The following is a 12,699-nucleotide window of genomic DNA, read 5'->3' as shown; positions in this document are numbered from 1 at the left end:
TTTTCCTTCAATTTGACGATATCTTCAGCTACGCTGATCTGTAACATATAAATGAAATAAAAATTAAAAATACAATAATGATTATATTATTAGATTTTTGGATATAATTCTTTTCATACGTTAAATAAATAATACTCACTCTTGTAGAGGATTCCTCTTGCGGCGCCCTATGGCTTTACCACCACCTCCTTTTCCTTCAATTTGACGATGTCGTCAGCAACGTTGATCTGTAACATATAAGTGAAATAAAGATTAAAAATACAATAATAATTACATTTTTAGATTTTATTCTTTTCATACGTTAAATAGATAGTACTCACTCTTGTAGAGGATTCCTCTTGCGCGCCCTATGGCTTTACCACCACCTCCTTTTCCTTCAATTTGACGATGTCGTCAGCAACGTTGATCTGTAACATATAAGTGAAATAAAGATTAAAAATACAATAATGATTATATTATTAGATTTTTGGATATAATTCTTTTCATACGTTAAATAGATAATACTCACTCTTGTAGAGGATTCCTCTTGCGACGCCCTATGGCTTTACCACCACCTCCTTTTCCTTCAATTTGACGATGTCGTCAGCAACGTTGATCTGTAACATATAAGTGAAATAAAGATTAAAAATACAATAATAATTACATTTTTAGATTTTATTCTTTTCATACGTTAAATAGATAGTACTCACTCTTGTAGAGGATTTCTCTTGCGGCGCCCTATGGCTTTACCACCACCTCCTTTTCCTTCAATTTGACGATGTCTTCAGCTACGTTGATCTGTAACATATAAATACAATAGAAATTATAGTAGCGCCTACGATATATAATTTTTTAAACGATTATTATTGTATTTAATTTTATTTTTCATGCCAACAATAATAAAAGAAAATAAATAATTTTATATAAATTTTGATACAACTATAATGAATTTTGATTTAATGCACTAACTAATAATAAGTGAAAAATATTCACTCTAGGATCTTAGCCGACGTCCGATACCTTTCCTTTCTTTCTTCTCAATTTGTCAGTGTCATCAGCTATATATACGTTGACCTGTAACATACAAATTAAACCTAAATTGTAGCAATGCTCAAATAATTTAATATTTTAAAAAATTGTTATTGTACGCACTGAATTTTATATTCGCGCGTACTATCACAATTCTCAACTTTACAATTCGATGTAGCGTTAAATATTTTAGTTTGCAACGTTTAGCTCATACATTATTAATTTTCAAGATAAAGTCGTGAGGTCTCAAACAAATATTTGTAACTGGTCTTATCGTAAACTGATGAGAGACTCTTCTTAAGTAATATGTATATTGTCAGTCAAGTCAGTCAAGTGTGATAGCATCCGGGTCTCGGCGCGAGGAAGTAAATGCAATTGTGTGACATTTACCCCGCGTGACACAACTCATTATGGATTACAATAAATTCTTTGCTAAAATCACCAGTAGACGAAGATATAATTTAATTAGACGATTGAATAAGTTATCATTGCATTTATTATTTTTTATGTGTTTCTATTTCCTTCGATTTCCATATTCAAAGTCTAAACGGAAACATATAAAAATGTTCTCCTCCGACTTTAAACTTTGAGTATTTTGCAAAAGTAAGATAATAGATGTAAGTAAGAGAAACATATTTTTTTATATAATTGCGCTTCCTCATATTTTAGAAAATAAAAAAATTGAAACTTAATATATTTACATAATTTAAATATATTGTTAAGATATAGTAGGAAAAGAATTTCAAACAATTTTTTGTGCTATTTAATGCGCTTTATAATTGTATATTTGGATTGTTCGGAAATATATTTTTTATAATAATAAAACTTATAGAAATAGATAAAGATGATACTTTCTATTATTGTTTCTAAAGATCATTCTATTATTATTTCATCTAAAGATGATGCTTTCTATTATTTCTGTAAGTTTTAAAATTTTTGCAAAGACAAAAATATACATTTTTAATCCAAAAACACACGAGAAAACATTTTTAAAATGATACATGTCTCTTATTTCAAAAGAATTCTATTTAACGTATCCAAAACCTGTTAAAATTGAAGAGAATTATTTCCATGTTTTTTTTTCAGTAATAAATTAACGAGTTTTAAATAATTTCATAAAATAGAAATTTCAAATCATAACGTATGTAAATGTACATTTATAAAATACTTTTTTTTTTAAAGCATAATATGACGTTATTGTCATAATCATTTTTTATCGATTAGTGAAAAAGATAAAATATTTTTGACAGTTATCAGCTGATTTCTGTCAAAAAATATTAATCAAAAATAAGATATTATAACATATTATTTACAACATATTACTATTTTAATTTTTTACCATGTTATTATTTTAAAATTTAATTAGAAAAATAACGCTTTAATCAGCTGATTTCTGTGATAAAATATTAATCGAGTTTAAACAAACTTTATATTATCTATAGATAATTACTGTTAGAATTGCCATTACTAAGGAAGAAACTTCGAGTTATGGAGGCTATTTTTTTTATCATGGCATGAGTAAATGTACAGGGTTTTGATAAGATTGTCGAGGATTTGTTTCTCCGCATCGCGAGCAATGATGCGTAACTTTGATACGTAAATTATCACGAATATGTGGTCCTTGATGAATAAAATAAATAATTAATAGACTCACCGGTCGATGCATCGCCGTTTCATCATCCATCCCGCGATCCTGGAAGATATCCGCAACATTTGTCACAAATTACGCGAAATACGTGTTTGGAGAAACGTCTCACGACAAACACTCGAATTCGCGAAGCGACAAACACGAATTTTAAATAATCGCGGATGCCCGACCGCGTAATCCAGTGGGTAGATCGAGACGGTCGTTCGTCGCTAGATTCGACACTTCCGGCTCGTGACACCCGCAGGTGCCTGCAACACTTATCACAAATTACGCGAAATACGTGTTTGGAGAAACGTCTCGCGACAAACACTCGAATTCGCGAAGCGACAAACACGAATTTTAAATAATCGCGGATGCCCGACCGCGTAATCCAGTGGGTAGATCGAGACGGTCGTTCGTCGCTAGATTCGACACTTCCGGCTCGTGACACCCGCAGGTGCCTGCAACACTTATCACAAATTACGCGAAATACGTGTTTGGAGAAACGTCTCGCGACAAACACTCGAATTCGCGAAGCGACAAACACGAATTTTAAATAATCGCGGATGCCCGACCGCGTAATCCAGTGGGTAGATCGAGACGGTCGTTCGTCGCTAGATTCGGCACTTCCGGCTCGTCACACGCGACAGGTACCTGCGACGCTTATCATAAACTGAGAAAAATGATAAGAGAAAAGATGCGAGCGCGTGATCAGAAGGAATGCGGCGGTCAGAATAATCGCTAATCCGTATATAGAAGTAGTTTTATTCTTCGTCTTTTTCTACGAATTTCGTTCTATAATACCGGTAAAATCGTTAATTTTAATCATGCGTCTCTTGATTAGCTTCTGTTAGTTAATTTTTTCGTACGAAACTTCGATTATGCGCAGCACCGATCAAAGTTTAATAAACGTTTTCACATTATATTACGAAGGTTTGAATAGAGTGATGCGTGTAATTAATTGCATCGCCTTCATTTGCGCGCTACCGGATTTACTCCGAAACTCAAAAATGATTGATAAATGATTGAATGATTAAGTCGAAATGATTTACTGTTTGGATAATAGTTTGTAATGAGTTTTCACTAAATGTCGTGCTGATGATTTTCTGTAGTTATAATGATAGTTTTCAAGAAGTTCTATAAGAGTTTTATGCATTAGAATTAAATCTAAAAAGAGTTCCGGTTATTATTTTTTTAAACAATTTTTGACTATTATGTCCAGCACGACATTTAGTACAAATGTATCGTTATGCTGATGATTTTCGGCAAAAACTAATAAAATATATATTTCTTAATAAGGACAGCTTCAATTTTTCTACATGTTTTCAGTCTGTCTTTCGTGAAACGTCAAGAATATTATGAGCTACAGAAAACAATACTACTACTAATAAAAGAAAATAATACAATATACTTTTTAGACAGGACTTGCACGTGCTTTGAATTGTTTACGTGCTTCCTGTCTTTCATCAAACACTACAAAAATAATCAAACATGCAGAACATAATTTTACTAAAACACAATTTTACTAAAAATTATTAAAATATATTTCTTAATCAAGATTGCTTTAATCTATCTACATGTTTTCAGTCTGTCTTTCGTAAAATGTCAAAAACGTTATAAGATGCAGAAAGCAATATATTACTACTAATATAAAAAAAATAATATAATATATTTTTTAGACAGTATTTGCACGTGCTTTTATTTTATCTACGTGCTTCCTGTCTTTCATCAAATACTATAAAAATAATCAAACATGCAGAACACAATTTTACTAAAACACAATTTTACTAAAAATTAATGAAATATATTTCTTAATCAGAACACTTCTAAAGCATAGAACTCTAATAGAACTGTCAAAAACAATAGTTAGAACTGCCGAAAATCATCAACACGACACATTTTCACTAAGTATTGTGCTGGACGTAATTGTAGAAAATTGTTTAAAAAATAGTTTAATGGCCGGAACTCTTTTTAAAATTAATTCTATAATGCATAGAGCTCTTATAGAACTCTTGAAAACTATCATTAGAAAATCATCAGCGCGGCACATTTTCACTGCTGGGCGTTGATATTAAAAATTAATTAAAAAATTAATTAAATATTACTAATTGGTGGAATAGGGATCCGAAATTGCACATATGTACTGAACATGAATAGAATTATTGAGACCTCTTGTAAAAAATGATAATATTCAACGTGTTTTAGTTTTATAGGGGAGGGTATCGGTATTACTTTCGCGAAGTCAGTACATTTTTTCAATTTTGAATTTTTAATATAAAGAATGCTCGGAAATTTAATATAAAAAATTTTTAACATAAAGAATCGGGTGTCTGACCGCGTAATCCAATAGGTAGATCGAGAAGTTCGTCGAAGGTACCCGCGAAACTTTTCTCAGATTGCACTCGCGACTCGACATCTGCAATGTTAAAAGATATTCGAGATATAAGACTATGCGAAACATACAACACATGTTTGCATGTACGCAAAGAAAATTTTCTTTTAGAATTTATACCTAAAAAATTATGATAATTATGGGACAATATGGTATGGTATGGTATGTTTATTTAAACTCGATATTTATTTTTTGATATAAATCTGCTGATTATAGCGTTAATTTGATAAATAAATTTTAAGAATTATAAATTCAATAAGTATTAGATTTCATTTTTCTATATGGTACACTAGTAAAAAATATTTACTTTATAAAGTTCGATAGAACTAAATTTTAATTTATTACTATTAATAAATAAATAATAAATACTTACTGTTATACAAAATTCCTGTGCCGACGCCCGATGGCTTTACCACACCTCCTCATCCTCTCGATTTGTCGATGTCTTCAGCTACGTTGATCTGTACATATAAATGAAATAAAAATTATAAATACAATAATAATTATTGTATTAGATTTTATTTTTTCCAATGGTACACTAATAAATATATAAATAACTTTATAAAGTTTGATACAATTAAATTTTAATTAATTACTATTCACTTTCTAAAACAGGCATGTTAAGTTGATTCTTGCAAGTATTGTTGCCTCTTATTTTCTGCGATGCTGATTGGCTGTCTGGATTCGCGTTGTGCATTATATTTCTAGCATCGAGAAGCTGTCATCGCGAGGGTTAACAATTTGATAGTTTAAACAAAACAAAATAAAATAAAATAATATATTTTAAATAATATATTTTAATACTTTAAATTTGATTAATATTTTTGACAGTTATCAGCTGATGTCCGTAAAAAAATATTAATCACAGATAAAGTAGTATAAAATATTATATTACTTACAAAATATTATTATTTTAATTATATGTTGTAAATAATATAATATGTTATAATATTACTTATATAATAGTACTTATAATATTTACTTTTTCCGCGATTAATATTTTTTTATAGAAATCAGCTGATAACTGTCAAAAATATATATTAATCGAATTTAAAGTATTAAAACATATTATTATTTTATTTAATTTTATTTTAAACAAACTGTCAAACTGCTAACCCTCGCGATGACAGCCTTTCGATGAGAAGCTGTCCAAAATAAAATAAAATAAAATAAAATAATAATGTTTTAAATAATATGTTATAATGTTTAAAACTCGGTTAATATTTTTGACAGTTATCAGTTGATAACTGTCAAGAATATTAATCAAGTTAACTGTCAAGAATATTAATCAAGTATTATAACAAATTTAAAACATATTAATATTATTTTATTTTATTTTATTGTGGACTAACTGTTAAAGTGCAGAAAAGAAGCAACAATACTTCGAGACTTTCGAGAATCAACTTAATATGCCTTTTTTTAGAAAGACAAAATGTATTTAAATAAATAGATATTTAGATATAAAGTTTGAATTTTCAAGAAGGTAAAATTATTTTTAATTTTCAATACTTGGATATTTAAGATTTATTAACAATATAAAAAAATCGTTATTTTTATAGTAATATCTTATTTTATCAACTGTAGTAATAAACATGTAGGTAGATAGTTCCATTAAAAAGTAACTGAATAAGCTTCTTAGAATTATTTTCATGGCACAATTTATTTGAATAAATTATTTAAATAAATTATAAAAATATTAATTAAATAATAAACTAAACTTTATTTTTAATAAACTTTATTAAAGTCGTTATCAACAAACATGCATCAATAAATTTGGAGAAAAAATAAAATTAGCACATTATAAAAATTTATATAATTTAATTATTAACGCGCGTTCTATTAAATTAATTGAAATGTGTTATAAAATAACTATTAAACATTTCTTATTTTTTATATTTATAACATATGCACGTTGAAAAAATCTCTATTATGATACATACTCAAAAGTTAAACACATATATACAATAATGTATCATAATTAATTTATTTCAAGATAATGAATTTGTGATATATATAATATATATTTATATATATAATATTACGATTAATTTGGGACATTAATTCTTTTAATGTGTATATATAATGTGTATATATATAAACTATAAAAATTTTAAAAAAGTAAATTTAGATATCAAACAATTTGCAGAATTAAAATAAGAATAAAAAGAAAATTTTACCGATACATCTATTATTGCAAATTATATTATAATTAACAGAGAAAAAAAATTTATTTCTAATACTTATATCTTCTATATATATGTGTATTAAAATGTATATAATAATATTTAATATAATTTTTATATTTTTTTTTATAATATTTGATATAATTTTCACAAATACATTATCTTAATATTTTTTTAAATAATTCAATACTCACCAATTTGATGGAATTGTAGACAATGTTAATCTGTAAAATATAAACGTATAAATATTATATAAAACTATTATTAAAATATTTAAATTATTTATATTTCAAATTATTTTTTGAAATATTAAAATTAATTTTAAAATTTAAATATTAATTTTAATGTTTCAAAAAATGATTATATTATGCGCATAGTTAACTTTTGTTATTTACTTTAAGATATTAAAAAACTACATAATTTGCAAAGAAATATTTTTTAAAGAAAGATAGAAATAATTAAAAATATTTAAGTTAAAATATTTTACTATTTATTTTTACTATTAAATATATTTAATTAAAATATTTAATAGTAAAAGAATTTAGGTGTACGCATTACATAATAAATAATTATATCTATATATATCTCGAGTCACCGATATTCCAAGAAATAGGGACTACATTTCACTATGTTTTATACATCACAATTCAACGACGTAGAAATAGAATCGACAACGCCGAAAAACTCCGGAAATTCGCGTCAAAAGTGCAACGGTAAATCGATTCGCCCATGTACATAGTAGACTCGCTCATGAAATGGCGTCGCGTAGCGTAACGGACTCGCCCGTGCAATCGCGATCACGATGTCGAACACGATTTCGCGACGCGATCGGCTTTGTACGATAATTAAGCACGTAAAAACAATAAACTTACAATTGTACTATCGTGGACCGGCGATGAGTGTGCAAACGTTGATCGCGAACAACCGAAAATGCAACAGACAGGTTTGTGCCAGTTATGGGACGCACAGCACGCCAAGGTCGCGAAGTTGTAATGGCAGTGGTCGCGGCGTACTTCACTGCGAACTCGGAGCTCGGCTCGGCTCAGCTCGGCTCGGCTCGGCTCGGCTCGACTCGGCTCGGCTCGGCTCGACTCGGCTCGGCGGTCCGGGCAACTCGCAACCTCGGCGTATTGCGCGTCCCGTAACTGGCAGTGCCAGATTGTGTACTTTTGTTATAACATATTATTTTAATTTTTATAACATTATTATTTTAAAAATTAAGTACCAAATTAACTCCTTAGTCAGCTGATTTCTGACAAAAAATATTAATAAGGTGTTAATTAAATTTTAAAATAATAATGTTATAAAATGTAAAATAGTAATATGTTGTAAATAATATGTTACAATGACCTATGTATCTGCAATTAATATTTTTTGTCAGAATTCAGCTGTGATTAAGGAGTTAATTGGCTAATTAATTTTTAAAATAATATATTATATAATAAATTAAAATAATACGTTAAATAATATGTCATAATTCTTTAAACTCGATTAATATTTTTGACAGTTATCAGCTGATTTCTGTCAAAAAATATTAATCGCAGATAGGTCGTTATAACATATGATTTACAACGTATTACTATTTTACATTTAATAACATAATATTATTTTAATATATAATTAACAAATTAACACCTTATTAATATTTTTTGTCAGAAATCAGCTGACTAAGCAGTTAATTTGTTCATTAATTTTTAAAATAATATGTTATAAAAATTAAAATAATATGTTTTTAAATAGAAAGAATGTTAAAGTACTTTAAACTCGATTAATATTTTTTCGACAGTAAACTGATTTCTGTCAAAAAATATTATTAGCTTAAAGTATTATAACATATTATTTGTAACATTATTTTAATTTTTATAACATAATATTATTTCAAAATTTAATTAGCAAATTAATGCCTTAATCAGCTGATGTATGTCAAAAGATATTAATAAAGCGTTAATTTGGTAATTAAATTTTAAAATAATAATATGTTAAAAATATTAAAATAGTAATATGTATATTGTAAATAATATGTTATAATGCCGTATCTGCGATTAATATTTTTTGATAGAAATCAGCTGATAACTGTCAAAAATATTAATCGAGTTTAAGAAATTAATAACATTTAATTAACAAAATAACACCTTATAAATATTTTTTGTCAGAAATCAGCTGATTAAGAAGTTAATTTGCTAATTAATTTTTAAAATAATGTTATAAAAATTAAAATAATAATGTTTTAAATAATATGTCATAATTCTTTAAACTCGATTAATATTTTTGACAGTTATAAGCTGATTTCTGTCAAAGAATATTATTTGAGTTTAAAGTATTAAAACATATTATTTATAATTAAATTTATAAATTTTATTTTTTCATGCGTTATATAACTATAACTCACTCTTGTATAGGATTCGTTTGCCGGCGCTCGATGGCTTTCCCACTTCCTTTTCCTCTTTCAATTTATCGATATCGTCAGCTATGTTGATCTATAACATATAAATACAATAAAAATTATAAATACCATAATAATTATTATATTAGATTTAATTTTATCCATACGTACACTAAAAAAATATACATCATTTTATAAAGTTTTATATCTCTAAATTTTAATTTCTTACTATTAATAAATAAATAATATATACTCACTCTTATATAAAACTGTTTTGTCTGCGCCCGATGGCTTTCCCACCTTTTCCTTTTCTTTCAATTTGACGATGTCTTCAGCTACGTTGATCTGTAACATATAAATTAAAAATACAAAAATGATTACATTATTAGATTTTATTTTGTTCATACGTTAAATAGATAGTACTCACTCTTGTATAAGATTGCTTTTGCGGCGCCCTATGGCTTTCCCAACCTCCTACTTTACTTTCAATTTGACGATGTCGTTCAGCTACGTTGATCTGTAACATATAAATAAAATAAAGATTAAAAATACAATAAAAATTACATTTTTAGATTTTATTCTTTTCATACGTTAAATAGATAGTACTCACTCTTGTAGAGGATTCCTCTTGCGGCGCCCTATGGCTTTACCACCACCTCCTTTTCCTTCAATTTGACGATATCTTCAGCTACGCTGATCTGTAACATATAAATGAAATAAAAATTAAAAATACAATAATGATTATATTATTAGATTTTTGGATATAATTCATTTCATACGTTAAATAGATAATACTCACTCTTGTAGAGGATTCCTCTGGCGACGCCCTATGGCTTTACCACCACCTCCTTTTCCTTCAATTTGACGATGTCGTCAGCAACGTTGATCTGTAACATATAAATGAAATAAAGATTAAAAATACAATAATAATTACATTTTTAGATTTTATTCTTTTCATACGTTAAATAGATAGTACTCACTCTTGTAGAGGATTCCTCTTGCGGCGCCCTATGGCTTTACCACCACCTCCATTTCCTTCAATTTGACGAAATCTTCAGCTACGCTGATCTGTAACATATAAATGGATTAAAAATTAAAAATACAATAATGATTATATTATTAGATTTTTGGATATAATTCTTTTCATACGTTAAATAGATAATACTCACTCTTGTAGAGGATTCCTCTGGCGACGCCCTATGGCTTTACCACCACCTCCTTTTCCTTCAATTTGACGATGTCGTCAGCAACGTTGATCTGTAACATATAAGTGAAATAAAGATTAAAAATACAATAATAATTACATTTTTAGATTTTATTCTTTTCATACGTTAAGTAGATAGTACTCACTCTTGTAGAGGATTCCTCTTGCGGCGCCCTATGGCTTTACCACCACCTCCTTTTCCTTCAATTTGACGATATCTTCAGCTACGCTGATCTGTAACATATAAATGAAATAAAAATTAAAAATACAATAATGATTATATTATTAGATTTTTGGATATAATTCTTTTCATACGTTAAATAGATAATACTCACTCTTGTAGAGGATTCCTCTTGCGGCGCCCTATGGCTTTACCACCACCTCCTTTTCCTTCAAATTGACGAAATCTTCAGCTACGCTGATCTGTAACATATAAATGAAATAAAAATTAAAAATACAATAATGATTATATTATTAGATTTTTGGATATAATTCTTTTCATACGTTAAATAGATAATACTCACTCTTGTAGAGGATTCCTCTTGCGACGCCCTATGGCTTTACACCACCTCCTTTTCCTTCAATTTGACGATGTCGTCAGCAACGTTGATCTGTAACATATAAGTGAAATAAAGATTAAAAATACAATAATAATTACATTTTTAGATTTTATTCTTTTCATACGTTAAGTAGATAGTACTCACTCTTGTAGAGGATTCCTCTTGCGGCGCCCTATGGCTTTACCACCACCTCCTTTTCCTTCAATTTGACGATATCTTCAGCTACGCTGATCTGTAACATATAAATGAAATAAAAATTAAAAATACAATAAAGATTATATTATTAGATTTTTAGATTTTATTCTTTTCATACGTTAAATAGATAGTACTCACTCTTGTAGAAGATTCCTCTTGCGGCGCCCTATGGCTTTACCACCACCTCCTTTTCCTTCAATTTGACGATATCTTCAGCTACGCTGATCTGTAACATATAAATGAAATAAAAATTAAAAATACAATAATGATTATATTATTAGATTTTTGGATATAATTCTTTTCATACGTTAAATAGATAATACTCACTCTTGTAGAGGATTCCTCTTGCGGCGCCCTATGGCTTTACCACCACCTCCTTTTCCTTCAATTTGACGAAATCTTCAGCTACGCTGATCTGTAACATATAAATGAAATAAAAATTAAAAAAACAATAATGATTATATTATTAGATTTTTGGATATAATTCTTTTCATACGTTAAATAGATAATACTCACTCTTGTAGAGGATTCCTCTGGCGACGCCCTATGGCTTTACCACCACCTCCTTTTCCTTCAATTTGACGATGTCGTCAGCAACGTTGATCTGTAACATATAAGTGAAATAAACATTAAAAATACAATAATAATTACATTTTTAGATTTTATTCTTTTCATACGTTAAGTAGATAGTACTCACTCTTGTAGAGGATTCCTCTTGCGGTGCCCAATGGCTTTACCACCACCTCCTTTTCCTTCAATTTGACGATATCTTCAGCTACGCTGATCTGTAACATATAAATGAAATAAAAATTAAAAATACAATAATGATTATATTATTAGATTTTTGGATATAATTCTTTTCATACGTTAAATAGATAATACTCACTCTTGTAGAGGATTCCTCTTGCGGCGCCCTATGGCTTTACCACCACCTCCTTTTCCTTCAATTTGACGAAATCTTCAGCTACGCTGATCTGTAACATATAAATGAAATAAAAATTAAAAATACAATAATGATTATATTATTAGATTTTTGGATATAATTCTTTTCATACGTTAAATAGATAATACTCACTCTTGTAGAGGATTCCTCTTGCGACGCCCTATGGCTCTACCACCACCTCCTTTTCCTTCAATTTGACGAAAT

The 12,699-nt window shown here is 28.3% G+C and overlaps 2 long non-coding RNA genes across 2 annotated transcripts; both read right to left on the bottom strand.

The window, feature by feature from the left end:
- Positions 1-695: 695 nt before the first annotated feature.
- Positions 696-3,269, bottom strand: LOC145934004 (uncharacterized). The gene is made up of 3 exons (XR_014424972.1): positions 2,663-3,269; positions 973-1,053; positions 696-777 (listed from the first exon to the last, which is right to left on the bottom strand). It is a non-coding gene; the product is annotated as an uncharacterized LOC145934004 (long non-coding RNA).
- Positions 3,270-5,404: 2,135 nt separating this feature from the next.
- LOC145934423 (uncharacterized) lies at positions 5,405-12,337 on the bottom strand. The gene is made up of 6 exons (XR_014425024.1): positions 12,250-12,337; positions 10,021-10,110; positions 9,851-9,938; positions 9,600-9,687; positions 7,405-7,434; positions 5,405-5,488 (listed from the first exon to the last, which is right to left on the bottom strand). It is a non-coding gene; the product is annotated as an uncharacterized LOC145934423 (long non-coding RNA).
- Between the last annotated feature and the right edge of the window lie 362 nt (positions 12,338-12,699).

The sequence above is a fragment of the Prenolepis imparis genome, unplaced genomic scaffold (genome assembly GCF_030444845.1).
Source record: "Prenolepis imparis isolate NDT839.2.m4 unplaced genomic scaffold, iyPreImpa1.0 SCAF_3, whole genome shotgun sequence".
NCBI lineage: Eukaryota > Metazoa > Arthropoda > Insecta > Hymenoptera > Formicidae > Prenolepis > Prenolepis imparis.
The sequence above is the reverse complement of the archived record's forward strand: the minus strand, read 5'-3'. Positions and strand labels throughout refer to the sequence as shown.